Source organism: Eptatretus burgeri, chromosome 6 (genome assembly GCF_056783735.1).
Source record: "Eptatretus burgeri isolate ZD-2024b chromosome 6, Ebu_testis_v1, whole genome shotgun sequence".
In the NCBI taxonomy this organism is placed as follows: domain Eukaryota; kingdom Metazoa; phylum Chordata; class Myxini; order Myxiniformes; family Myxinidae; genus Eptatretus; species Eptatretus burgeri.
The window spans coordinates 101,969,869-101,995,837 of NC_140966.1; the positions used below are offsets into that span (position 1 = coordinate 101,969,869).

Below are 25,969 nucleotides of genomic sequence, written 5' to 3' on the forward strand. Positions count from 1 at the left end.
ACACATCCGGACCGATTTGCGCTGCCACATTAGTAACGTTCACGTAGCGTCGATTATTCTTACCGGACGTCCCAACTTCCGTCCAAATTGTACATGTAAATCGATGAACATGGTGAAGGAGAATCACCAGTTTGTTGGTGTCCGAGGCACGTACTACAATGTCGCCATCTTGACAATCAAGGTCAGCCACTGTCAAATGGAAGCACAATCTCGTGTCTGCCTCTGGGTGATTACAGAACAGATCTTGAATTAATTCTTTCTGCACTCCACCGTTCACAACAGAAATCTTGGCACATTTACCATTGACACCGAGGAAAACGAGTCTTCCTTCCAGAATGTGTCGGTACTGCTCCCCAGCCCAGTCATCCATCATGAATTCCGGTAGACCTCTCTTGAAGGAACTCGATTTCAGAGCTTTCTCAATGTTCTTCGGTCTTATCTGGTCCGGGCCACTGATAACGTAACGTTGCTCTTCGGCTCCTCGTCTTTCCCGTTCGCAGTCCTTAATAGAAGGTTCCTCGTACGTGTCAAACGCTATGTCTATACGTTTTGACTGGTGGGATAAGGCCGCAATGAGGATACCCCGTGACAGACCACCGTAAGTCGGGGGTAGGTTTGGTGGTAGGCAGTGAAGGAGAAAATATCCATCTATCAGATGTACCTTCACATCAGTCGGATGGCCGTGATCAGGTACTGTTTTCTCCAGCTTGTCGAAAAGGGCGCTCTTTGCTGTGTGCACCATTGAACCATCGCGCTTACACATAGACAGCGGCACAGGTGTGAGTGGAAATGTGAAGAGGAATTCGAGGTCCACTTCGTCCTTAGCCGTGATGAAGGCTCGTCTTCCGAGTAACTGGCTTGTACATTTCAGTTCTGCCTCCTTTGAGTTCTGTGGGGCACGTCGGTTGGTTACGCACCGTTTCGCGAATGTCAAAGGTTTGTTGCAAGTAATAGGTCGCTCAAAGCGTGTCTGATCATCAAGGCATTCGCGAACGAATTTCTGATGCACACCTACGACCTTCCTGCGGTACACTGAGCAGAGAATTCTTGACGGCAACGGGGACACTCTTCCCTTTACTGATATTGATTAGCACCACATCGGAATCGATGGTGAATGGATTTACCGACGAGACAATGCTTGAGGTGATTCGCTTGAGATCCTCGATGTCGCGTTTGATTCTCGATGGACTGAGTTCCATTTGAGTGTCGCTATGATGTACCAGTCCGGCCATAGCTGAGGCCTCACTTGCAATTGCTGCACGACTGCCCTTCGTGACACTCCAACGGACGCGCGCAGTGTAGTTGTTTGTCGTCGATGTGAATCCAGTCATCCTCGATGCTGCATCTGCATTGACTGTCTGTTCTCATGTGAGGTCAACTGGAAGGCATGCAAACTCGTTATTGGTCCTTCTAACTGAGAATGCTCCAGCGGACAGTATGTTGGTCAATCCTGGATGCGTAATTTCTATATTCACGAGATCCAAACGCTATTTGGCCATCCATCTCACGTAGTTCTGCCGGTTCATGGCGAAAAACAAATCAGTCAGCTCAGTGAGTGCCATGGTGAATAGCTCAACGTCATTTTCACGGCATGTGCAGTCAACGATACGGTAGAGTTCGACATGCTTCATGTACATCATCCAGAACTGAGGTGTTGGTCCCTGAGTGCCCTCAAGAGTTTGGTTCGTATATTCATCATATGCCCTATAGACATCACGAAACGGTGATACACCGGCGAAGTTCATATAAACTTTAAGCATATACCGGATGAGTAGAGGATTTCTCAGTTTGCGAATCATCTCATTGTCAAGGTCGGCCCGGAAAATGCTACCTGTACTGGTCGAAGTGGATCTCAAAAAAGTGAAAAATTTTAACCCTGTCCCACAAATTTATATTTTCTCATCTATTTCCTAATCTCTATCGACACCTCCGGAGCGTATTCCACATTCATTAAACGGTTGTCGATGAAGACAATGCAATGGAACCACGTATTCGGAATGTGGTTGTAATTTGTATTCCAGATGCTATTGGAAGACCCTTCCACCCTTAAGACCCTTCTTATCCATAAACCCCAGACAAAAATCGTTCTTAAGTGATGAATTTAGTTAGTGGGTGGGTGAAGCAATCTTATGAGATCAGAACGGGTGTTGGGCGCCAAATTGAGATTGAACTCTTAATGAACCCTTAATTAGCCCTTTCTTATCCGTTAACCCCAGGGATTAAAACTTCTTAAATGTAATTAAAACACATCTCACACTATGTGTCCAAATACCGAAGGGGCAGTTTGGGCACGATGTTTAGATTGGAAGGGCAAGAAGGGTCTACTTGAAGGATCAAATAATCCTTAACCCTAAGAAAGCCGCACTTAAGAAATCACTTTTTATAAATCGGATAGTCTTCATTGGCCAATGAGATCAACCAACCTTTTGGGCGCAACTTTGAGAATGAAACTCAGCCAGCTCGCCTACTAAAAGCTTACAACTGATGAGGCATCCCAGCAATCTGAGGAATGGCTGTTAGATGCTCGACCGGCAATTATTACCAACTGGCAACCAAGATGAGAGCCTTGGAGAACTGGAGGAAGAGAAAATATTCGATGGAGGAACAAAACCGAAAAGGTCACTCGAGTGCAACGACCCCAAATTGCAAAGAAATTGAAAGGACTGCCAAAGTTGATGGAGAACTTCATCCGAAGGTGAACTTACCTTGGATAATGAAATGAAGGCAAGTTTATTGTTAACAACTATATTCGAGTGCCTTTCTCTACAATTTTACTTCCTGTGTTTTTGTACACCGCTCCTTCCCATTTCCATATCCAGAAGATACACGACGTCATCGCCAGGCACCGAAGGAAGGGAGTACTCAGTTTTTGCTCCGCTTGTTGGATGGTCGCTTGACTACCGTTTTTCTCAGGTTTTCCGTCTGTCTGTATGTCTGTCTGTTTGTTTGTATGTAATGGACAGCTCTGGAGGCAAGAGGAGTCAGCCTATTTTGATGAAACTTGACTGGTAGCTTCATACCAGGATCTCGTTGTATGCTTTTGAGCACCGTTGCTATGGGCGCCACCGTTGACCAGCAATGGGACATTGAAATTTGTGAAAAAAATCCGAAAAATATTTTTTTCCAAAAATCAAAAATCGGATTCCGCACTTTTATGCGCACTATAATCAACCTCTGTCAAAATTTTTTAGCCCGATCCGTCAAAAACTGTATGACTAGTATGCAATTATACTACTATATGCTTTCATCCCAACGTTCGTGTTGGGATTCCCTTCCGTAGGGTTAGGGAATCGAACATAAATGATGAATGGACTATATCGAACATGTTTCTATATGTTCCTCGTCACGTTCCTATATGGAACGACGAACGGCAAAAATGCCATCTGATGTGTTCTCTTATCGACATATTTCAAATTCGCCTTAGTCTGGCGACCACCCATGTTGCCTACCGGCTTGTTTGTTTGTTTTCCTTGTTTGTCCGGGTGATATCTCAGCCATCCTTTGAGAGCGAGGAAGCTGAAATTTGGGGACAAAATTGAAGATGTGCTTTGACAAAAATGCTACTTTTTTATATTGATTAAGTACTTAATTATTATCGATTTATTAATTACTTCTTTCTTTTCTTCCTCATCTGAGCAATATCTCAGGTACCTTTTGAGCTTGGAAGCTTATATTTGGACGTGACGGTGAAAAAGTGATTTGGCTATAAAGGGTATTTTTTTACTTCTACCACCAAAGGTGAAGGAAGTTATGTTTTCACCCCTTTCTGTCTGTGTGCATGAAATCTCAAAGTTGTGGATGGATCCGGATGAAATTTGATTCGAAGGTTGGGTGTGTGACAATGACGAACTGATTAGATTTTGATGAAGATCACGAGAATTCCATGATCCAGATCACGAGAATTGTTCCAGTGATTCTTCACCATTGAGAGATGAGGCCAAAAATGATATATAGCACGATATCTCAAAAAGTTGTCGACGGATTCAGACGAAACTTGGTGGACATATTGGGCGTGTGACAAGGAAGAATTGATTCGCTTTTGGTGAAGATCTGAATCCTGATCCAGATATGATAATTTTAAAAGTGATTCTTCACCATTGAGAGATTGGGCTAAACGAATATATAGCGCGATATCTCAAAAATTTGTGGACAGATTCGGATAAAACTTGGGGAACTCGTGGTGTGTGTGTGTGTGTGTGTGTGTGTGTGTGTGTGTGTGTGTGTGTGTGTGTGTGTGTATATGTGTATGTATGTGTGTGTGTGTGTGTGTGGTAACGACGAAATGATTTGATTTTGGTGAAAATCTGAATCCGAATCTGGATACGACAATTTTTTTAATTTTTTTTAAGTGATTCGTCACCATTGAGAGATAGGGCTTCAAAAAGGATAGATAGCACGATATTTCAAAAATGCATTGGGCCAGATATGTTCTCGTGTATCCGGCATTGCTTGGCGGAGGTATGCGCTCGACTGAATGCTAGTTGATTTATTGGTCCATTAATTATTCATTTTTTGATGGATTAATTAATTTTCAAAAAAGTAACAGATTCAGCTGAAACAGTGGTGGTTTTGGTGTGCTCTTTGCCAATTGATTAAGAAATTAATTATTTCACGAATACTATTTATTTATTTTAATTATTTAATTAAACAATTAATTGATCAATTATTGCACACCACCCCTCCTAATTCCGTCTCCACATGCTGCACCACATCATTGCCAGGCCCCAAAGGCATCCCTGCAATGTCACATGCTGAAGGATTTGTTATTTATTTATTTTGCATCGGGGTGGTGTACTTTGAATGTGCTCTACTTGTTTCTCCTTTTTTAAAAAGCCAAATTGATCCTCTGATAATGAATCGTACTCAGTAGTTTCTCATCATATTTGCAGTTTTCTCTAACCGATCAATGATGCATCATTAATCATACTTGAACCATTTCCGTGTTGTACATTTGTAGCATTCCCAGACTCCTCGAGAGAATGCTGTCTGATCAATGACTTTCTCCATAACTTCATCTCGTTGGTTATCTCCATGAGTGGGTTTCAGGAAGTGGGAGGATGTTCTCCCAGAACTCGAAATTTCCACCTCCTTTTTCGGTAAAAGATCATGATTCCTGAATCAAATTGTCAAATGAACCAATGGAACCTTCTCCTTCTCTGTTAGTCCCCCATGCTTTATGCGCAAAATAAGCTTTGAAGTGGAGGATGATTTCCTTCTCTGAACTCCAGCTATGTTCATTTGATCTTTGTGAATTTGTCTGGAACTTAGTAGTTGGTTGTAGAGCAGGTGATACCTTTTTAGCTTTTATTTGGTGTGGAACTCTTTCCTATCGTGAGGCAGGGATCCACTTCCTTGCTGGAGAACGTGCAGTCATTGTCCTTTTCAGCTCACATTCCAGCTGCTCGGTGTGGCCGCACAGTCTTCGGTCTCAGCCTACGAAGGGTCTGTGTCCCTTTTGTCATTTTCTGTGACTGATTGTCATTATTTGGCATATTTTTGTTACAGCGAGCCATTTTTCTTTCCCGAAGAGAGTGTGAGTGTGTGTGTGTGTGTGTGTGTGTGTGTGTGTGTGTGTGTGTGTGTGTGTGTGTGTGTGTGTGTGTGTGTGTGTGTTTTTTGTGTAATGTGCATCATACGTCACATATCGATATGTATGTATGTAATATGTACAATTATTGTACGTGTGTGTGTATGTGTGTGTGTGTGTGTGTGTCATGTGCATAATACGTCACATCTCAATACGTATGTATATAACATAGATATAGGTGTGAATCACGATTTATATATGTGTGTGTGCGTGCCATCACCACCATTTATAATCTCCACTCGAGAGTTGCGAAGTCTGAATGTAGCCTTCCCAATTTCTGAAGCATCTATCTTCCCCACATGGAACCACGATTCATGGCCCAAGCTGTCTCCTTATCCATGCTGCATCCAACGGAGCCTTTTCTGGGACTGAAGCATCGAGCTTCGCCACAAGTAACCATAATTCATGGACCAAGCTGTCTCATTATCCACGCTGCATCCAACGGAGACTTCTGTGGTACTGAAGCATCGATCTTCCCCACAACAAGGAATCGCCACGATCCATGGACAAGCTGTCTCCTCGTCCATTCTGCACCTCTGCCCTCCATCCCCAAAGAGGTAGTGCAGACCCCGCTGCTATGCCTGGTGTCGATCGTGTGTGCATGCACACTTCTAAGTTAATATTGTTCCACCTTTTTATTGCTAATCTAATGCTCCTCCCCCGTTGTGAAGCTATTGCTCCTGTGCCCATTCCCTCCATATTGTATTACCTTGTTCACAAGCCTCGTGTTGGCTTCACGGTTAGGGTGGCTGGCTTAAGATCTTTGGGTCTTCAGTTCCAGCCCTGTCAAAGCCATTGAATTACCACCAGATGGGTTGACTCAGCCTGTCATCCTTCTGAGGTCGGAGAAATAAGTAACAGTGTGCTGGTAACAGGGGGGCATTGCTTCAGTGGCACAGCTGCGCCCACAGAAAATTATGCAGCCAAGCACCCACAGGCAGCATACGAATAAATATAAGCCTCGTTTGTTTTTCTTTCCTTTTACATGGAAATTACTTTGATTTTGCTTGCGAATTGTACGTGTGTAAATCCTGAAAATAATTAATAAATAATTTAATATGTGTATAAGGGAAAAATACAAGCCCAGACCAGCACTTGAACCCAGGTCCTCTGCTGAATTATATCAGCGCTTTGTGTGCACTGGTAGTTCTGGTACGGTTCTCACCAGAGGACCTGGGTTCAATTCCTGATCTGGCCTTGTATTTTTCCCACTTTTACATATTAAGTTTGTTTCCCTTTTCATTTGTAATTGTAATAAAGTATTCCACAAATTGACTTCCGCTTCCGGGTTTGGGACGATGGCTGTTTCTCTCAGGGGTCTCCGCCAACTTTCTCAAAGTTAAGTTTCCGGTCATTATATGTCACGTTGTAACTGTTTATTTTCCCACCGACATGCTCACTGTGTGTTCCTAGTTCGGTTTTGTTTCAAAAATCCCCTGTAACCACGTGTCTCTCCACCCTCTTCCTGATACTTTTCATCGACCCAGCAGCTTCACACTGCGTTTACAGTTCCAAATTCACCGTACACTTCCACGATTTTACTTCAACCTTTCCTTTTCTGAATCTTACGCAATCCTTATTAAAATAAATAAATTCACTTTTCACAATACACCTCCCGTAGCCACGTGCTTCTCCCGTAACCACGTGATCTGTTTCTACCCTCTGCGTTTACCGATCCAAATTCACCATTCACTTCATCGATTTTTTTTTTCTTCAACCTTTCCTCTACCGAAGCTGATGAAAACTCTCAAAAAATAAAATAATAATAATTATAATAATTTAAACGATCGCTTATAATGTTTCATCTTCCTCTTTCACACGTGTGGTTCTCATTACTGTATCACAATTCACAAATATTTTTCGATTTCAACAGACTGTTCTCAATTCGACCTTTCCATCATACCTTGTCAAAAAAGTCCAACTGTTACAACGTTTCTTCTCTCCATTATCTTAATTTTGCCTTCATCACATCCCTCAAGAAATGTCTTAAATTGCATTTCTAAACTAAACATTTAAAAAACCCAGTTTGCTTTGCATGTTCACTTTCCATCAATCATCCTTTTTTTTCCAACTTCAGTGCCAATTCACACCTCTCACCCCTCCCTCTCAAAGCAACCATCACATTCTTCCCCCTCACCTTTCTCAAAAACTCCCCCCTCACCTTTCTCAAAAACTCCCCCCTCACCTTTCTCCCTGAACTCTCCCCACTCACCCTTCTCTCTCCATTCACTCACCTCACTCACCCTTCTCAAAGTTGCCCCCTTGCCTCACATCCACAAAGCTGCCTCCTTCCCCTGTCCTCTCTCCTCCATTTCATCACTCCACCTCCTCAAATCCTCAACTGCGTTCTGCCTCCTCTCTTGTTACTCCCCACTGTACCTCAACCCAGCACCATAGAGCCCTTTCTCCTCCTCATCCAGCCCTCTCCCCTAGCTCTTCTGCAATCCCTCACACTCTTTTAACAACTCTCCTTACCTCCCCCCCTTTCCACCCTTGTCATTCCCTCCCCTCGCTCTTCATTGACAGTGTGGATCCAAAAATATCCGGGTCCTTCGCTCAAACCTGACAGGTGTTTCCATACAGGTTGCCACTGACAAACCAGACATAATCTGCCGAACAGAAACTTTCCTCCCCCAAGACGTGTCTGACTCTCAAGTATCTCTCCCTGGTTACTCTCTCCTCCAGTATGACAGACCTGAGCCTCGTCCTGGTGGAGGAGTTGCTCTCTTCATCAAAGACTATTCCTCACTCTCCATGCACTGCTCTCACTCCCACACACCCCCCAGGAATACCTCTGGCTCCAACAATTGAAGTCACCACATCTGACGCTTCCCCTCCACTCCCACCTCATGTTTATATGTGTGCTGTCCCGTCCACCAAACAGTGATAACTCCATCTACACCTCACTATCCGAAAACATGGACAAACTTCTATCTTCTCATCCGAACTCTCTCTTCCTCATATGTGGTGACTTCAATTGTCATCATGCCAGTTGGCTAGGTGTGGGTACCTCTCTCACCTGTCATGGCACCTCAGCAAAAGACTTCTGCGACTCAATGAGATCGACTCAATCGGTCAATTTCCCGACCCGAATCTCAACCAATGATACTCCATCGCTTCTGGATCTGATTTTGACAAATTCCCCTGAAAATATCTGCTGTTCTTCCTCCACTCAAATCGGTTCTTCTGACCATGTGCTTGTCAAAGTAAACATCTCTCTGGCTGTTATTAGAGAATCACCTCAGCATGGTCGAGTCTGGCATTTCACTCAAGCAGACTGGCAGGGTCTCCTAGCAGCCATCAAACTTCTAGACTGGTCTCCCATCACTACTTTCTCCAACATCAACTCATCCTGGGAATTATTTCAAAGAAACTTTCTCTCCTCGTGCACAGATTTATCCCCTCTTGTCTTCAGTGGTCCTACTCTTCCTCCTGCCCATGGTTCACTGAAGCTTGTGTGGAAGAAAAATAATTATTTTCATGCATTCTCAATTATAATTGTTTCTGGCACAAAATAAATTTAATTTTTGTACTATAGTCGAATGTCTCACCCTCCCATTTTTAGGTCATCTCAGACGAAATGTCCGTCCGTCCGTTCGTCAACAATTTTTCTTTCCGATCTTGATGAAACTTAGTATGTGGGTAGAGGTCGATGAGTGTTGCACAACGATGCAACTTTTGTCCGGGTTCAAGGTCAGGGTCAAGGTCACGAGGTCACGTAAGTTATAAAAATCGCCATTTTCAAAACCTATCTCGTCTGCCATTTTAGGAGATATCTGGCAACGGTTCATCGATTATGATAGTAAAAAAAACATTATAGAGATGACCGTCACCCCCACACGGGGGTAATTGTTATATTATTTGAATGTCAAATTGTGTATTAAAGGAATTACTTCGGGCTTCTGTTTCAGTGAAGTCCATTTGGATGTTTCAATGAATCATTGAATGTTCTTCCTCCGTATGTACGAAATTAAAGATTCTCCTTTGGTATGCTGAACCAACTCGTGTGGAAATCTAGTTCTTTTCCACCACAATTTTGGTGCCCGAACAGGGACCACAAACCCCGGCAATGCTGGGAACAGCATCGTCTGGCATAACAGCAAGCAAGTGGCCACGAACTAAGATGTTTGCTCTTACTTCAGATCGGATGCTGTATCTCTCAGCCGAATGGGTAACATGGTATTCCATTGATAGGAGAGTAACACAAAGGAGAGCCCAAAGTGACAGGCCTAAAAATTAGGTTGTTTGAGGCCACCGAAGATTACACGATTCATTCTGGGCGTTTGAATGTTTTAAATAGAGGTTGGAGACCTCCAACGGAAAGTTGAAGGCTTTGCCGTGCTAACAGGGGTTGGAGGCCTCTGTAAGGGGGGGGGGTCACCTCCCCCTCCAAAGAGAGGGAGGCTCTGCTCCCCAAGAGGGGGTTGGAGGCCCTGCTCGCTAAAAAGTTCAAGTCCCCAAGGGGGAGAATGAATAAGTGTTACGAATGTTTGTCGAGTTACCTCTTTGGATTTCCGTTTGTTCATTGTGGTCGCTGGAAGTTTGCTTGCTGTGAAACTGTTGCATTGTTGTTATGGATTCCTAAATTCTATAGTTTTGTATTAAGGAGAGTAGAGGATAAATGGGGCTTCTAAGGCATCCATTCAAATGAATGGGGAAAAACTCTCTGAATCGACCCCCAAAAAACCAAAATAAGAGACTGATTTCCTCCCCTCCCATACAAATGAATGGGAAAAACTCTCTGACTCAAGCCCCAAAAGCTCAAAATAGGAGACTAATTACTCCCCCTCCCATACAAACAAATGTAAAATTGAGACTGTCTCAAGGCCCAAAAGCCCCAAATATGAGACTGACCTCTGCCCCATTGAGCAAATGGAAAATTGAGACTTACTGATTAAAACACTTTTTCCCTTCATATTTTTCATTCCATTCAAAGAGTGATCCAATGAATATTTTTTTCATGTTCTACTTTCGGGAATAAATTGATTTTCTTATAACATTCACTTTATCTCTTCAAGCATGAAAGAAAGGGAAGTTCATGATCCCTTCTTCAGTTTTGTAAAATGGGGAAGTGTTTTAAGTGTTTTCAGTTCGTGCGGTGAAAATGAGTCAGGCTGCCTCGTCCACGTCTCTCCCAAGCTGTCTCGCCCGAGCCAAAAATTTCGGTCATTTCCGATGTGGGACACACCCTTAAAAAACCATTGTTGTGAAATCTCCCATTACGTCATTGCTAACAGCTTATTGAAACCAATTTGTGTGTCGAGTGTGTTTCATTCAGAGAATGGAGCGTTCAGATTACGACAACCTTACGGATCAATCGTTTTCACAAGATGGCAGGTGAGATTCGAAGCCCAATTTATTATTTGTTGTTTAAAACAGAATTAAATCACTATACAAGCAATAATTATTGTATTTTTTTTTTCGAACAGGTTATCCCCAATAAGGACATCGTTGATAACAGATGTGGAAAATGAGTTATCTGAATTACACGACGAGTGGATGAAAATGAACGACTTTCTTGAAGACATTCATTTGTTTCGAAATGAACTGAACGATATTATTGTTGACTAGAAAGAATTACTCTCACGTCATCTGACATGGAATGAATAGAGTCCAAGGTGAGAAACACACGCATATATGTGTGCGTATATGTGTTTGTGCATGTGTATGAGCGTGTGCACATGTGCGTGTATGTGTGTGCATATGCATGTGTGTGTGTAAATGTGTGTGCATGTGTGTAAATGTGTGTGCATGTGTGTATTTGTGTTTATGCGTGTGTGTGTGTGTGTGTGTGTGTGTGTATTTGTGTTTATGCGTGTGTGTGTGTGTGTGTGTGTGTGTGTGTGTGTGTGTGTGTGTGTGAAAATGTGTGTGCATGTGTGTATTTGTGTTTATGCATGTGTGTGTGTCTCTCTGTCTCTGTCCTTGACTCATTATTATTTTTATTTTATTTTTCAGTTCAAACGCACAACTTGATCTTCTGGAGGAATCTGACATGACACTATCTTCTGGAGGTAAATAAAATGTTAAATTAATTATTTCATTCATATTATTATTTCATCATCTTTATATGCTCTAATGGGGTTCCTCTTGTTTTAAACAGAATATGATGTACGAGTTTCAAAATCACAAGACATCTGACTGCTGGGAAAGATCGTCCATTCTCGCAAATGAATATTTACCCAAAGAAGAATGTTTAATATTTTCAATCTTGATTAATTATATTTGCTTTGCTTTCAATTATCTAATTCTTAATTATAAAAAAAAGAATAAAGGAAGTGCAAAGGAGGGGGGGGTAGGTGCGCTCCCCCAACGACCCACCACCCCCCTCATGCCACCCCCCTCCCCTCCCCGTGTGTGTGTGGGGAAGGGTGGAATGAGGGAGGTGGTGGCACGGGGGGGGGTATGTGTGGATGGGCGGGGCTTGTATGGGTGGGTGGGGCTCGTGTGGATGGGCTTGTGTGGATGTAGCTTTTATGAGTGGGGCTTGCGTGGGTGGGGTTTGTGTGGATGTGGCTTGTGTGGATGGGGCTTGCGTGGGTGGGTTTGGGTGTGGCTTGTGTGGATGGGTGGGGTTTGTGTGGATGTGGTTTGTGTGGCTGTGGTTTGTGTGGATGGGTGGGGCTTGCGTGGGTGGGGTTTGTGTGGATGGGTGGGGTTTGTGTGGCTGTGGTTTGTGTGGATGTGATTTGTGTGGATGTGGTTTGTGTGGGTGTAGCAAGTGTTTTTGATTAAATAAACATGTTGTGTGTGGGGAACGAATTGACTAATCACTAATTATGTGAATATGATGGATGTGGATGTGGCTTTTGTGAGTGGGGTTTATGTGGCTGTGGCTTTTGTGGACGTGGCTTGTGTGGATGGATTGGGTTTGCATTGGTGGGGTTTGTGTGTGGTGGTTTGTGTGGATGTGGTTTGTGTGGGTGGAGCAAATGTTTTTAATTAAATAAACATGTTGTGTGTGGGGAACGAATTAACTAATTATGTGAATATGATGGATGTGGATGTGGCTTTTGTGAGTGAGGCTTGTGTGGATGTGGCTTGTGTGGATGTGGTTTGTGTGGGTGGAGCCAATGTTTTAAATTAAATAAAGATGTTGTGTGTGGGGAACGAATTAACTAATCACTAATTATGTGAATATGATGGATGTGGATGTGGCTTTTGTGAGTGGGCTTTGTGTGGCTGTGGCTTGTGTGTATGGGTGGGGTTTGCGTGGGTGTGGATGGGTGGGGTTTGTGTGGATGTGGCTTGTGTGGATGTGGTTTGTGTGGGTGGAGCAAATGTTTTTAATTAAATAAACATGTTGTGTGTGGGGAACGAATTAACTAATTATGTGAATATGATGGATGTGGATGTGGCTTTTGTGAGTGAGGCTTGTGTGGATGTGGCTTGTGTGGATGGGTGGGGTTTGCGTGGATGTGGTTTGTGTGGATGTGGTTTGTGTGGGTGGAGCCAATGTTTTAAATTAAATAAAGATGTTGTGTGTGGGGAACGAATTAACTAATCACTAATTATGTGAATATGATGGATGTGGATGTGGCTTTTGTGAGTGGGCTTTGTGTGGCTGTGGCTTGTGTGGATGGGTGGGGTTTGTGTGGGTGTGGATGGGTGGGGTTTGTGTGGATGTGGCTTGTGTGGATGGGTGGGGTTTGCGTGGGTGTGGATGGGTGGGGTTTGTGTGGATGTGGCTTGTGTGGATGGGTGGGGTTTGCGTGGATGTGGTTTGTGTGGATGTGGTTTGTGTGGGTGGAGCCAATGTTTTAAATTAAATAAAGATGTTGTGTGTGGGGAACGAATTAACTAATCACTAATTATGTGAATATGATGGATGTGGATGTGGCTTTTGTGAGTGGGCTTTGTGTGGCTGTGGCTTGTGTGGATGGGTGGGGTTTGTGTGGGTGTGGATGGGTGGGGTTTGTGTGGATGTGGCTTGTGTGGATGGGTGGGGTTTGCGTGGGTGTGGATGGGTGGGGTTTGCGTGGGTGTGGATGGGTGGGGTTTGTGTGGATGTGGCTTGTGTGGATGGGTGGGGTTTGCGTGGGTGGGGTTTGTGTCAATGGGTGGGGTTTGTGTGGATGTGGCTTGTGTGGATGGGTGGGGTTTGCATGGGTGGGGTTTGTGTGGATGTGGTTTGTGTGGGTGGAGCAAATGTTTTTAATTAAATAAACATGTGTGTTGGGAACAAATTAACTAATTACTAATTATGCTAATATGATGGATGTGGATGTGGCTTTTGTGAGTGAGGCTTGTGTGGATGTGGATGGGTGGGGTTTGTGTGGATGTGGCTTGTGTGGATGGGTGGGGTTTGCGTGGGTGGGGTTTGTGTCAATGGGTGGGGTTTGTGTGGATGTGGCATGTGTGGATGGGTGGGGTTTGCGTGGATGTGGTTTGTGTCAATGGGTGGGGTTTGTGTGGATGTGGCATGTGTGGATGGGTGGGGTTTGCGTGGATGTGGTTTGTGTGGGTGGAGCAAATGTTTTAAATTAAATAAAGATGTTGTGTGTGGGGAACGAATTAACTAATCACTAATTATGTGAATATGATGGATGTGGATGTGGCTTTTGTGAGTGAGGCTTGTGTGGATGTGGCTTGTGTGTATGGGTGGGGTTTGCGTGGGTGTGGATGGGTGGGGTTTGTGTGGATGTGGCTTGTGTGGATGGGTGGGGTTTGCATGGATGTGGTTTGTGTGGGTGGAGCAAATGTTTTTGATTAAATGAACATGTTGTGTGTAGGGAACGAATTAACTAATCACTAAATATGTGAATATGATGGATGTGGATGTGGCTTTTGTGAGTGAGGCTTGTGTGGATGTGGCTTGTGTGTATGGGTGGAGTTTGCGTGGGTGTGGATGGGTGGGGTTTGTGTGGGTGGGGTTTGCGTGGGTGGGGTTTGCGTGGGTGGGGTTTGCGTGGGTGGGGGTTGCGTGGATGTGGTTTGTGTGGGTGGAGCAAATGTTTTTAATTAAATAAACATGTTGTGTGTAGGGAACGAATTAACTAATCACTAAATATGTGAATATGATGGATGTGGATGTGGCTTTTGTGAGTGAGGCTTGTGTGGATGTGGATGGGTGGGGTTTGTGTGGCTGTGGCTTGTGTGGATGGGTGGGGTTTGCGTGGGTGGGGTTTGTGTCAATGGGTGGGGTTTGCGTGGGTGGGGTTTGTGTGGGTGGAGCAAATGTTTTAAATTAAATAAACATGTTGTGTGTGGGGAACGAATTAACTAATCACTAATTATGTGAATATGATGGATGTGGATGGGTGGGGTTTGTGAGTGAGGCTTGTGTGGCTGTGGCTTGTGTGGATGGGTGGGGTTTGTGTGGATGTGGTCTGTGTGGGTGGAGCAAATGTTTTTATTTCATTAAACATGTTGTGTGTGGGGAACGAATTAACTAATCACTAAATATGTGAATATGATGGATGTGGATGTGGCTTTTGTGAGTGAGGCTTGTGTGGATGGGGCTTTTGTTAGTGAGGCTTTGTGGATGTGGATTTTGTGAGTGGGGTTTGTGTGGCTGTGGTTTGTGTGGGTGGGTGGGGTTTGTGTGGCTGTGGTTTGTGTGGGTGGAGCAAATGTTTTTAATTAAATAAACATGTTGTGTGTGGGGAACGAATTAACTAATCACTAATTATGTGAATATGATGGATGTGGATGTGGCTTTTGTGAGTGGGGTTTGTGTGGCTGTGGCTTGTGTGGATGGGTGGGGTTTGCGTGGGTGGAGTCAAAAAGAGGCAGAGTTTAGAAAGGGGTAGAGTCAAAAAAAATTTTTCTTTCCAATTCATTATCTTTGTCTTTTGCAATTCCTGTCAATAAAATGAACCTCAAATCTCTTCCCCTTCTAAGTCATATACCTTATAGGTCCAAGGAACTGTATCCATTACATCAACAATTTTAAAAGCTCATTTGTCAATCTTTTAGTATAACCTTTTACAAAATGAGATTTCCACCTGTGTATTCTTACTATATCACCAACTTTAAACTTAGGCTTTCTGACATTAATCTCTTTTTCATATTCTAATTTTGTGAATGTTTCTGATGGTTTCGTATTCGTTGAGGTGTGGATCATATCATTATACTTATCTACAATGTCCTGAATAAAAGACGACCATTGTAGAGAACCAAGTTGGGTGAATTTTTGAAATAGTCTCTCTTTTAAAGTGCGATTGAAGCACTCAAGAACAACCGCTTTTCTTTCATTAAAGGTACTGTATAATGTAATGTTGGTATTTTAAAGAAAATTCAAAATTGTCTGTTGTCGAACTCTCCACCCTCATCAGTCCACAATTTTTTAGGTTTTCTCTTACTTTTATTAAATATCTGTTGAAAGGCTAACATAAGAGTATTACCTGTTTTGTTTTTTAAAGGGACAACCCACGCATATCTACTCCTCAAATCAATAACAGTTAAACCATACTTGTACCTCTTTTCATTATTGAGTTCAATCAAATCAGCGGACCAGATATAATCAACTTCCTTGGAATAAACCTTCCTTCTATGAAACTTTGTGATTATTGGTTGATGTAATTCATCAGGTAATTGCTCTTCAATCTTAATGACATCATTAGAGCCGATAAATTTTTTGAATTTCCAAGCCCAAGTTTCAATTTAGCACTGATCATCTTCTTCATGCTGAACCTATCAACTTTTTCTCTCAAGGTTGGATTTTGTATCAGAGACAAATTATACAACATTTCTCTCTCGGTTTCATGGTTTTCTTCCAACGTTGTGCTATTTCCATAATCAATATCATGCCTCATGCACACTTCATCAACACTATTGATAGGTTTGCTCCAGGTTTAGGATTGTCAGCCTCATCTCATCTTTTATTCAAGTTTGTTCCTGGACCACAGAAAGAATACCCTGGTAGATGTAATTCCTCTGGTATTCCAGTAGTTGTAAATTTACTTCCTGATAAAAACTTTTGTATATTGTTGTGGGCCGGGGTTCGGTGGCGAGGACGACCGCAAGACGGAGCAGTTAGGCCGTCTACCACCGAACACCGGAATGGAAAGTTTGTCATCCCGGATAACTCCAGAGTCGACGGGCCACTTAAAGGACCGTGATTGCCAATGTTCTGACGGCGTGGGGTAGGGTCATTAGCCAAATTTCAATATACCTAAGTACCCACGTCGTCAAATTACCGGGGAAATCACACCCTAGGCTGACTCTGTCCGAACCGAGTCGCAGGTACCGACTCGGATCCGGCATAGCCGAGCGGAGTTACCAGAGCCACGCCGGTCCCAATGACAACTTACGGCACCAACGGCCTTACTATTTCTCAAGCCCGAACCATGCGAGGCCAATGAAAGAAAACACGAACAACGAACTGGAAAATTTAACACGGGGGTTATTTATAAACAACAGTCAGGGAGGGGAGCACACAAAGAGCAGAGTTATCCAAAAAAAAGAAATGCAAGCAATGTACAATTAGCGAAAAGCACTTAACAGTTGCTACTTACAGGACAGCACCACACACACACACACACACACACACACACACACACACACACACACACGGACCCCGTGGGTCTATTTTCGGTCCTCAGCCCAGGAGGGAAAGGTGAGCTGGGGGACCAGAGCCTGGCCGGGGTACTTTCCCGCCTCGTGCGGTCACACTGACTCCAAATCACCACGGTGGGCCTCGAACCCACAACCCGAAGTCCACGGCCCACGATCGAGACCAAGCCACCACGACCACAGACCACTCGAACCACGACCACCACTGTCGCAGTCCTCTCGTCTTTTTCGATGACTGGGCGAACCTTCTCTTCTCACCGGCTCACCACCTCTCATCCTCCCACTCCCCCACGGGTCAAGGGCAATGCTATGAGGTACTCGCCTCCGGATTGGACGAGGAGCGAACATCCCATCTGGCTGGGCGGAGCCGCCCCTGAGGTGGTCAGCTTCCTGATTAGACGAGGAATCTCGGGGGGGGGGGGTTGTCGAGGCGTCTTGGAGGCCCGCCCCCCAAAGAGGCTCCGTAGTAGCTTTCGGCACGCTGGCCTTCCATTGGCTGGGGTGCGTGTGCAATGCTCACCCTTCACTCATTGGCTGGCCCATGCCCTTCCTCGGAGTGGAGCCTCTATCTGAGGAGATGGAGGCTCCGCCCACGCCTTCAGCCAAAAACACGTAGGCAATGGCAACCGGGTTGAGTGAGGGACGGTGCCGTTGTTGTTGTAGATGTATAAAACCTGACTATAAAATAACTCACAGCGCACACACGAAATTCCATTTAAACAAAGGAGGGATTCCAACTATAAACACATATTTACCGAAATAACTAAGCTTAGGGACTGCTGTCTGTTTGTATGCAAATGGCTGCCAGATTCGTAACACTACCCCCTCCCCTTTTCACAGACTCGTCCCGAGTCGTCAAATTTTTGTGTGCCATGCAGGTGTAAGTTTTCCCCTTCGTACGTCTTACCTACGGATCTCTGAGTGCGACATTTGTATACATGTCCCAAAAATAAATAACCTAGTGCACTACATAACTAAACTATCAGACTCACACGGACAACTTAACTAAATTGCCGGCGCTAGACAGACATACAGGTGGGTTGCAAAATATTTACAATTCTAACTTATCTATTTACACTTATCATGGCCGAGGACCTGTTATCTGTGAAGAAAAAGTCACAGCCAAAGTCAACAGTTTGTGGCTCAAATAGTCTGGTAAAGTGGAATGGGTGGAGATGGAAAAGAACAACAATGCACGGGCTGCACAATGCAGTCCTCGTGTATGGCTGCCTGCAGGGCAGTCTTTGCAAACGCACTGAAGGAGATGGTCCTGGCACACATGGTTGAGATGGTGACATGGGGGTCATGCAAAACAAGGGCGAGAAGGCATGGGCTCAAGGTAAAGGCAGGCAACAAGGCATGGCAAACACGGACCAGAGATACAGCACGAAAACAGGTCGGCATATGAAGCTAGCCAGCCTCTAGTCTGGTCCGTGAGGTTGTGTGGAGGGAGTGCGGTGGTGCCGGCCGGTCCAGAAACGGGGAGTTTCACGAGCACGAGGGAGTGCTCCCTCATCGTCAGTTACTCTAATGCACGTTCCTTTTAACTCCACGTAGCTAATCTACATCCCCACTACACATTCCATGTCGGTCCATGTCTCCCAAAATCCATTTTCCATTCTAAATCTAAACTAAATTCCCAATAACTTGTTCCACGGGCCCCATGGAGGACGGCTCATGCCCCCATGAGGCCGGTCTGTCTACGCTAAACCCTTCCCACTAACTAATGCTCCTTTGCCCAAGCAGGATCTCAACTACATCCGGCGGGGCCATTAACTTGGAGCGAGGCCTGCTTTTTTTTTTGCACCGCCAGGCGGCAGTCTGCGACTCGCTCGTTCGTCCCTTCCGTCAGACGATACCTGGGGCCTTGTCGTCGCCCTGTGCATCGTCAACAAGCGCTCGCCTTCGAGGGATTCCCCACACGGGACAACGTGCGCTGTTCGCCCGTAACTCACGCCACGAGGTCCCCAGTGACGTCACTCGCACACTGAACCTGCACGGTTTCCCGTGCAGGCCTGCCCGAGTGTATCGTCCCGGGAACACGCGGCGTCAGCACGTGGAGCTTCACACACGCGCCCGCATGCGGACCCGTCCATTCCAAATTCACACAACTCTCGCCTCCATTTTCGACATCCACGTGGCCGGCTCATATCCAATGTGGAACGTTCTCGTGCTGGATTGCGATCGCGCAGACGCACACGTGCGGGCCGTGCGTGAAGTGCGCCATGGACCCCGACAACGGCGCGGTTGCCAAATTAACCCTTTGCGGCCTTCCAGGCTCGCCATTCAAGTCTACCGTCTAGATCGTTCCATGTACCAATTCCACGCACGCACTCACGCACACCATTCGCACGTTTCAACACACTCGCACCACTCATACACTTTACCACACACTCTGGGACAATCACATCGGCGATTCGTGTTAACCCAAGGGGTCCTGGGATCTCTAACCCCCCCCAAACTCTGCATGGAGCCCTCCGCATCATGCACCTGCTCGACCTCGCTTGGCTTCACTGGACTCACCCAGTCGCAGTCTACTTCGAGGGCGCTTACCGTCTCCCTCTGTTCCTGAGGGAGGCTATCCTGATGCAGGCACCGGGTCATGAAACATTCCCCATGCGCAACCCCATTGTCCCCTCCTAACTCTACCTGTGTGTGCTCGTTAATTTCCTGCATTTTGTTCACCTTTATCCGTTCTATTTCGTGCGTCTCTTTTATTATCTCTGACTCCTCTTGTGTCTCTACTAATTTTTCCGTCATCCCTTTTGTTATTTCTCTCTCAATTGTGGTGGTGTCGCTCGTCATCCCGACCTCACCCGTCTCTATTGTGGGCAAACAAACCTCCACAGTCCCTCCTGACTCGATTGTTCCCTCACCTGCAGGCGCCATCCTCCAATCCGCATCTTATGCCTTTCATGCCCTCCAGACCTTCCTGCAGGCTTAACCCCATGCTCTGCATTTCACCCCACTGTGTTCGCATATCGCCCCTCAGTGTTTGCATATCACTCTCATCTCATCCATCCGTTGCGCATTTGCATCCATTTTGTCATTTGTTGTTCGTACATCTTGCTTCATCGCTTGCATTTCACCTCTCATCAGCATTAGTATTTCCCCCAACTGGTCCAAGTTAAATGTCCCTGACGGAGCCGATTCGCTTCGTGAGCCGACAATTTTTTGTGGGCCGGGGGGGGGAGGGTCAGTGGCGATAAACGACCACTGGGTGTAGCAGTGGAGTAGTCTCCCACTGAACACCCGGAATTTAGGTTGTGACTCTCGGACAAATCCGAGAGTTCACGGGTCCCTTTGCGGACCGTGGTCGCCAATATTTTGATGGCATGGGGTAGGGTTAATTGCCTAATTTTAACATACCTAAGTACCCACGTCGTCCAACTACCGGGGAAAAACCACACCCTCGACGGACCTCGGGCGGAACGGACCATTTACCGAGCCCGATCCGGGTGTAAACCAAGCGGGGATTACCAAGATCCGTCGGTCCAAATGGCAACTTACCGGCCCGACCGGCCTTATTAATTCTCAAACCCGCACCATGCTTGGCCAATGAAGGAAAGCACGAACAACGAACTGGAACATTTAACAGGGGCTTATTTATAACAATAATCGGGGAGGGGAACACAGAGCAGAGTTATCACGAATAAAAGGCAGGCAATGTACAATGAGCAAAGAAAAAGCACTTAATTATACTTAAGGCCCGGTCACACCTTGACGTTTTTGCCAGCGATGGCAACGTATTAAAATGTATGTAAAACGCTGGCCTACGTTGAACTTTTGATATATATTTTTTAAAGATTCGGACGTATTCATAGCGACTTGGTCTTATGTATAACGCATTGGTAACGGGCACAGAACGTTTCGTTGTGTTATAGATAACTTATACCAACGAATGCTGAACCTGTTGTCGGCCTACACAACCTATGCCCAACGATAGTCTAACTTAGGCATAGCGCGTTGCACGCATCGCCGACGATGTCGTGACGTAGCCTATTAAAAGGCTGACGCACAACAATTCGAATCATAACTGCCGTAGAAATGGAAGTGTCAACATCACGGTCACACCTTGGCGATCTTGCCAGCGTATGCCGACCTAAGAAAAATGTGTCTAAAACGTTGGGGCGCGTCAAATACGGTACGAGTAAGTTTGGTATACGTGAGTACAACGCTAAAGTACGCTATCATACGTCGTAGTAAGTAGAGTACGTCAAGAAATTTTAAACATGTTCAAAATTTTACGACGTACTCGGCGTAAGACATTCATTCCGCATGTTCATCGTTCATCGTTCCGCATGCGATGGGGATAAGTTTAACACACGATATGCGGACGCTTACACACATCCACAAAGGCTACTTATAAGCTACTCATAAGTCGAAACACGTCGCGGTAATGTCTTTTTTACGCGAAACGTATTTCTAACTTATGTTTGACGTGCTTTGAACCAATTCTTTACGTAGTCCCAACACACATCGACGTATGTAGACGTATTCCAATGACGTCTTCCGGTCGACAAAAAAAAAAAATAAAGTAACGTGTTTCTAGCTTACAACTGCCGTATAAAGACGTGTTCCCAGCGGTTTTGGGACTTGGTATATAAAAATGCTGCTCATAAAAGGGGAACCCAACAGTGTTTTCGAGTCCTTTTTGAGTTGATGTCCATGTCAGCAGTAACAGTATCAGTAACAGTATCAGTTTCAGTATCAGTATTAGTATTAGTAGTAGTTTGTTCATGTTGGCAGTAGTAGGTGAGTGTGAGGGGGAGGGTGTGGGTTATGATGGATCGTCCTTGCATCCGCGTGTCCACAGGAAGGAGACATCTTTTCACCATTGTTCGAAGTTCTTCGCGGCTAATTTTTTATGGGGCTTTTTCAACAATGAGCTATAGCTTGTTTTTACGATTTAGGTCTATTCATAACGGGTTGGACAAATGCACAATGAACTAATAATGTGCATAGAGCGCTTTGATTACTTATAGATACGATATAACAACGAATAATTATCGTGAAGCCGGCGTTCACAAACTATGCCCAACGATAGCCTCACTTATCCATATCGTGCGGCAGTTTATCTTTGCCGGTGACGTAGGGTTTGCTATTCATAGGCTGCCACTCAACGATTTAAATGGCTGCATCTCCACTATTGAAAGTAGACGCTTGCGCTCAACAATTGGATTTTTTTTACACTCAACGACTTTTAAAAACGGTACCACTCAGCTATTTTCATTGTTTACAATGAACGATTTAAATTGCTGTCACTCGCCTTTGTTTTTTGACGCTGGGGTTTGGAAATTTGAAGCGTTTCTTCTGAACGTGTTAAAACGCTCAAACTCGACTATTTTAAATAGACGCTGCCGATGGACAATTGGAATCATAGCCAAGCTAGACATCGAAGTGTGAACATCCTCGTCATGCCGAAGAAAAGTTTGAAGAATGCTGCAAATAAGTGTCCTGGCCGTGGCCGTGGACGCTGACGCAAGGACGATCCATTATACCGACGTCTTTCAGCCTATGAGTAACTTAAAAGTAACGTCTGTCGACGTGTGGCAACGATCGCGTAACGTGCCAACAACACGTTAATCATAGGTTAGAAATAAGTTTCGGGTACGCTAAACATTACCTCGGCGTGTCTCAACTTATGATTAACTTACACGTAGCATGTGTTGACGTCTGTCAACGATCGCAGACCGTGCATACAACTTGTGGCCAGCGTAGCGGAACGTGTGAGTCATACGCCGGCATAAGTCGTGAAATTTCAAGCGTGAAAAAATTTGAGGACAACCAAAAAGTACAACGTTTAAAGCCAACGTACAACGACGTATGGCAGTGTTTTTCAGCGTGCTCTCAATGTTATCAAAACTTACCCATGACGTATTCAACGTGTGCCAGCGTTTTAGAAAAAAAATTCAAAAATCGGCATACGTTGGCTAAAACGTCAAGGTGTGACCGGGCCTTAAGCTTAGGGACTCTGGCTGTTTGTGTGCACAAGGTTTCCAAATCTGTAACAGTATTAAGGTATTAATCAGGGCATGTGTGAGACAGTGTGCTTCAGCAACAGAGAAATCAACAATAGAAATGGAGATGATGGTACACGAGGAAATGCTGAGCCACTCATATACGCTGGACCATTCACCTGGAGACTGGAGGTCACTGGGAGACAGAGCAGAAGTCCCAGTAAAGGAACCTATTGTGACTGAACTTTTTGTGACTTTTGGTCAAGATACCATGTGGGTCAAATTTTGTGAAAAACCCAACATCATCACAAGTGCCCAAGTGATCAATAAAAAGGAAGGACCAATGGAGTATTTCCAACAACTGAAATTAACACCAGAAAGAATCAATGGCAATGATAAAGCATTGCAGGAAATTCAACAAGTAATTCAGGAAAATCAGAAAATGTTGGATGAGCTTGCTGAGGAAACACATGTTGAGGAGGATTCATGGGAGACACGAATCGTACCGACGAGCTCATTATTTAAACTGAGCAAAGTACTTTGTTGTAAGAAAAGGGGATTTCCTAATTGGATGTTACCGGTGTGTGTGTGTGTGGGATCTTCTCTTGCAGGCTCTTTGGGCGACCTGTCTCCGCGGAGCGTGGGACTCCACCGGCCGAAGGGAGGAGGTGGGCATGGACGCCCATTGATGCTGAGATGAGCTGGTGTTCTCGAAGGAAGAAAAGGGTGCGGGTGGAGCCCTACAAACTGTCAAAGAGCCATGCCTTAGAGACTTGAATATAGGGATTGAACTCTGTGAAGGGGATTGCATACGCGGTTGGCACCCGCTTAGTAATGTCGTGAAAGGGGGCACGACCAGCAGGCATAGACTCACCTCTGGAGAGAGAATCCAGCTTCATCGTGGTGTCGAATGGGGTTCATGGACACCACCCACCCGGAAGTGGCGGTGGTCAATGCGTTTGTGGAGGGTGAGTGTTCTGTGGAGAGATGATCTCATTGCTTGCCAGGGCCAAATTTTATTCTGAGATTCTTGTTTTTGCAAAAACAGATTTGTTTTCGCATCAACAAAAGGGAGGAATGTGGGAGCTGGAATAGGGATTTCAGCTTTCTTTTCTTGTTTTTATCTAACTTGCTTATAATATTTTCCTTTTTATTAAGCTTTGTTTGTTGCTTGCATATAGTTAAATTTTTGTTAATGTTCTGATGTGGGGTTTTCCTTTACTGAACGATTTAAAATATAACCATGAATTGTATTTGGAGAGACGGGCCGAGTAGAAACAATGCGCAGCACGGCTGTGGTGTGGAAAAGCACTGTTGACCCAGGAAAGGGGTGGTGGGGGGGATCAAATCCCCTTTACCCATGTATCTTCTCCCTCTCTCCTCTGGAGCATTGAGATAAAGAAAGATATGGTGATTGCTGATGCAGATGTCCTGTGAAAGTTCCACGAACAAGGATCCTGTTGTCAATCTTATCGGCTAAACCATGAAGCATCATGCTCTGTGCAAGAGCAGGTCAGGCTGTTGTTCACACCACTCACTGAAAAAGGGGTCTTGCTCAAAGAGTAATGCGCCAAAAAAAGTATATAAGCAGGGGTGACCGAAGATAGGCCGAGCAGATTGTTGCATTCGCTCTGGCAATCTGTTCGACCTGTGCACAGGGGTTTGGTGAATTTATTGGTTGTCTAATTAATTGTTAGTTTAATTGCAAGTTCTCTAATTCATTTGTTCAAGTGATTCTTATGTTGGGTTGATTGATTGATGAATAAAATAAAATTATAGATCTGTTCTTGACATCGTGTGTGTGTGTGTGTGTGTGTGTGTGTGTGTGTGTGTGTGTGTGTGTGTGTGTGTGTGTGTGTGTGTGTGTGTGTGTGTGTGTGTGTGTGTGTGTGTGTGTGTGTGTGTGTACATTATCTTTGCTGTGATTAGGCCATTAAATTTGCTGATTGTGTCTCTCCAAATCGAAGCATTGTAATTCAAGGTACAGGGTTCGAGCCCCGACACAGGGAGGTTGGCGACAGTGCCATGGGCCTTAAATTTCCTGACAACATTGCGTACGGTGGACACAGGAACATCAAGATCTCTGGAGATGGACTTGTAGCCTCGAAATTGTCAATGCTCATGTAATATCTTGTGGCTGACCTCCTCAGACAATTCTCTGTTTTTCTTTATTTTCTCCATGCTCATTGTGGTACACCCAGTGACACAAAACAGCAGAATGTCTCCTTTTCTCCATTCAAACTGGTTGAATGAGTGTTTTCTATATTGCAGGTGTCGGGGATTGTATGTACTCTAACAGCAACCAAACATGCCTACTAGTGTTTGGTTAAAACTCTTTGCCAATTGGAAATGGGGAAAGGATAAATCTTCCCAATGTTTATCTGTGCACTGTCAAGGAACTTGTCTTGGCATTGTTACAACACAGCTGGTCTTGTTGACCGTTTGAAATGGCCTTGCTGATCGGGCAGCTGGGCTACCTGGAATCTGTTGGACTACTGCCCAGAACTGCTAAGGCCCAACAACATGTAGGAGGCGACCTTTTAAAATTCTTTAAGGGAATCAAGGGTGTTGTTTCTGCACTTTCTGTGCTCTCTTATCAGCAGTACTGACAGGAGAATGCAATAGATTAATGAATGGTAATAAATCCTCTTTGACACGCAGTCATTCAAAGGTCGCAAAAAACTGAATACAAGGCAGTGCCGAAAGACAGCTCACCAGAGGATTAGGCTGGGTGGACTATTGTGTTCAAAGCCTGTTGTCTCCATATGCATATGTCTGATGTGTAATAAACCCTTCTCTACCAAGATCGGTGGGAACAAAGCTTGATCTTAATCACTGTGGACCTCACCTGGATCTCAACACAGGCACCTGCAGCTTACCACAGGTGAGTTAAATTTCAAAGTAA

At 44.8% G+C, this 25,969-nt stretch overlaps 1 long non-coding RNA gene across 1 annotated transcript; it reads left to right on the top strand.

Annotated features, from left to right (window-relative positions):
* Positions 1 to 2,298: 2,298 nt before the first annotated feature.
* Positions 2,299 to 24,855, top strand: LOC147025475 (uncharacterized). The gene is made up of 3 exons (XR_015059555.1): positions 2,299 to 2,695; positions 2,820 to 6,144; positions 23,676 to 24,855. It is a non-coding gene; the product is annotated as an uncharacterized LOC147025475 (long non-coding RNA).
* The last annotated feature ends 1,114 nt before the right edge of the window (positions 24,856 to 25,969 follow it).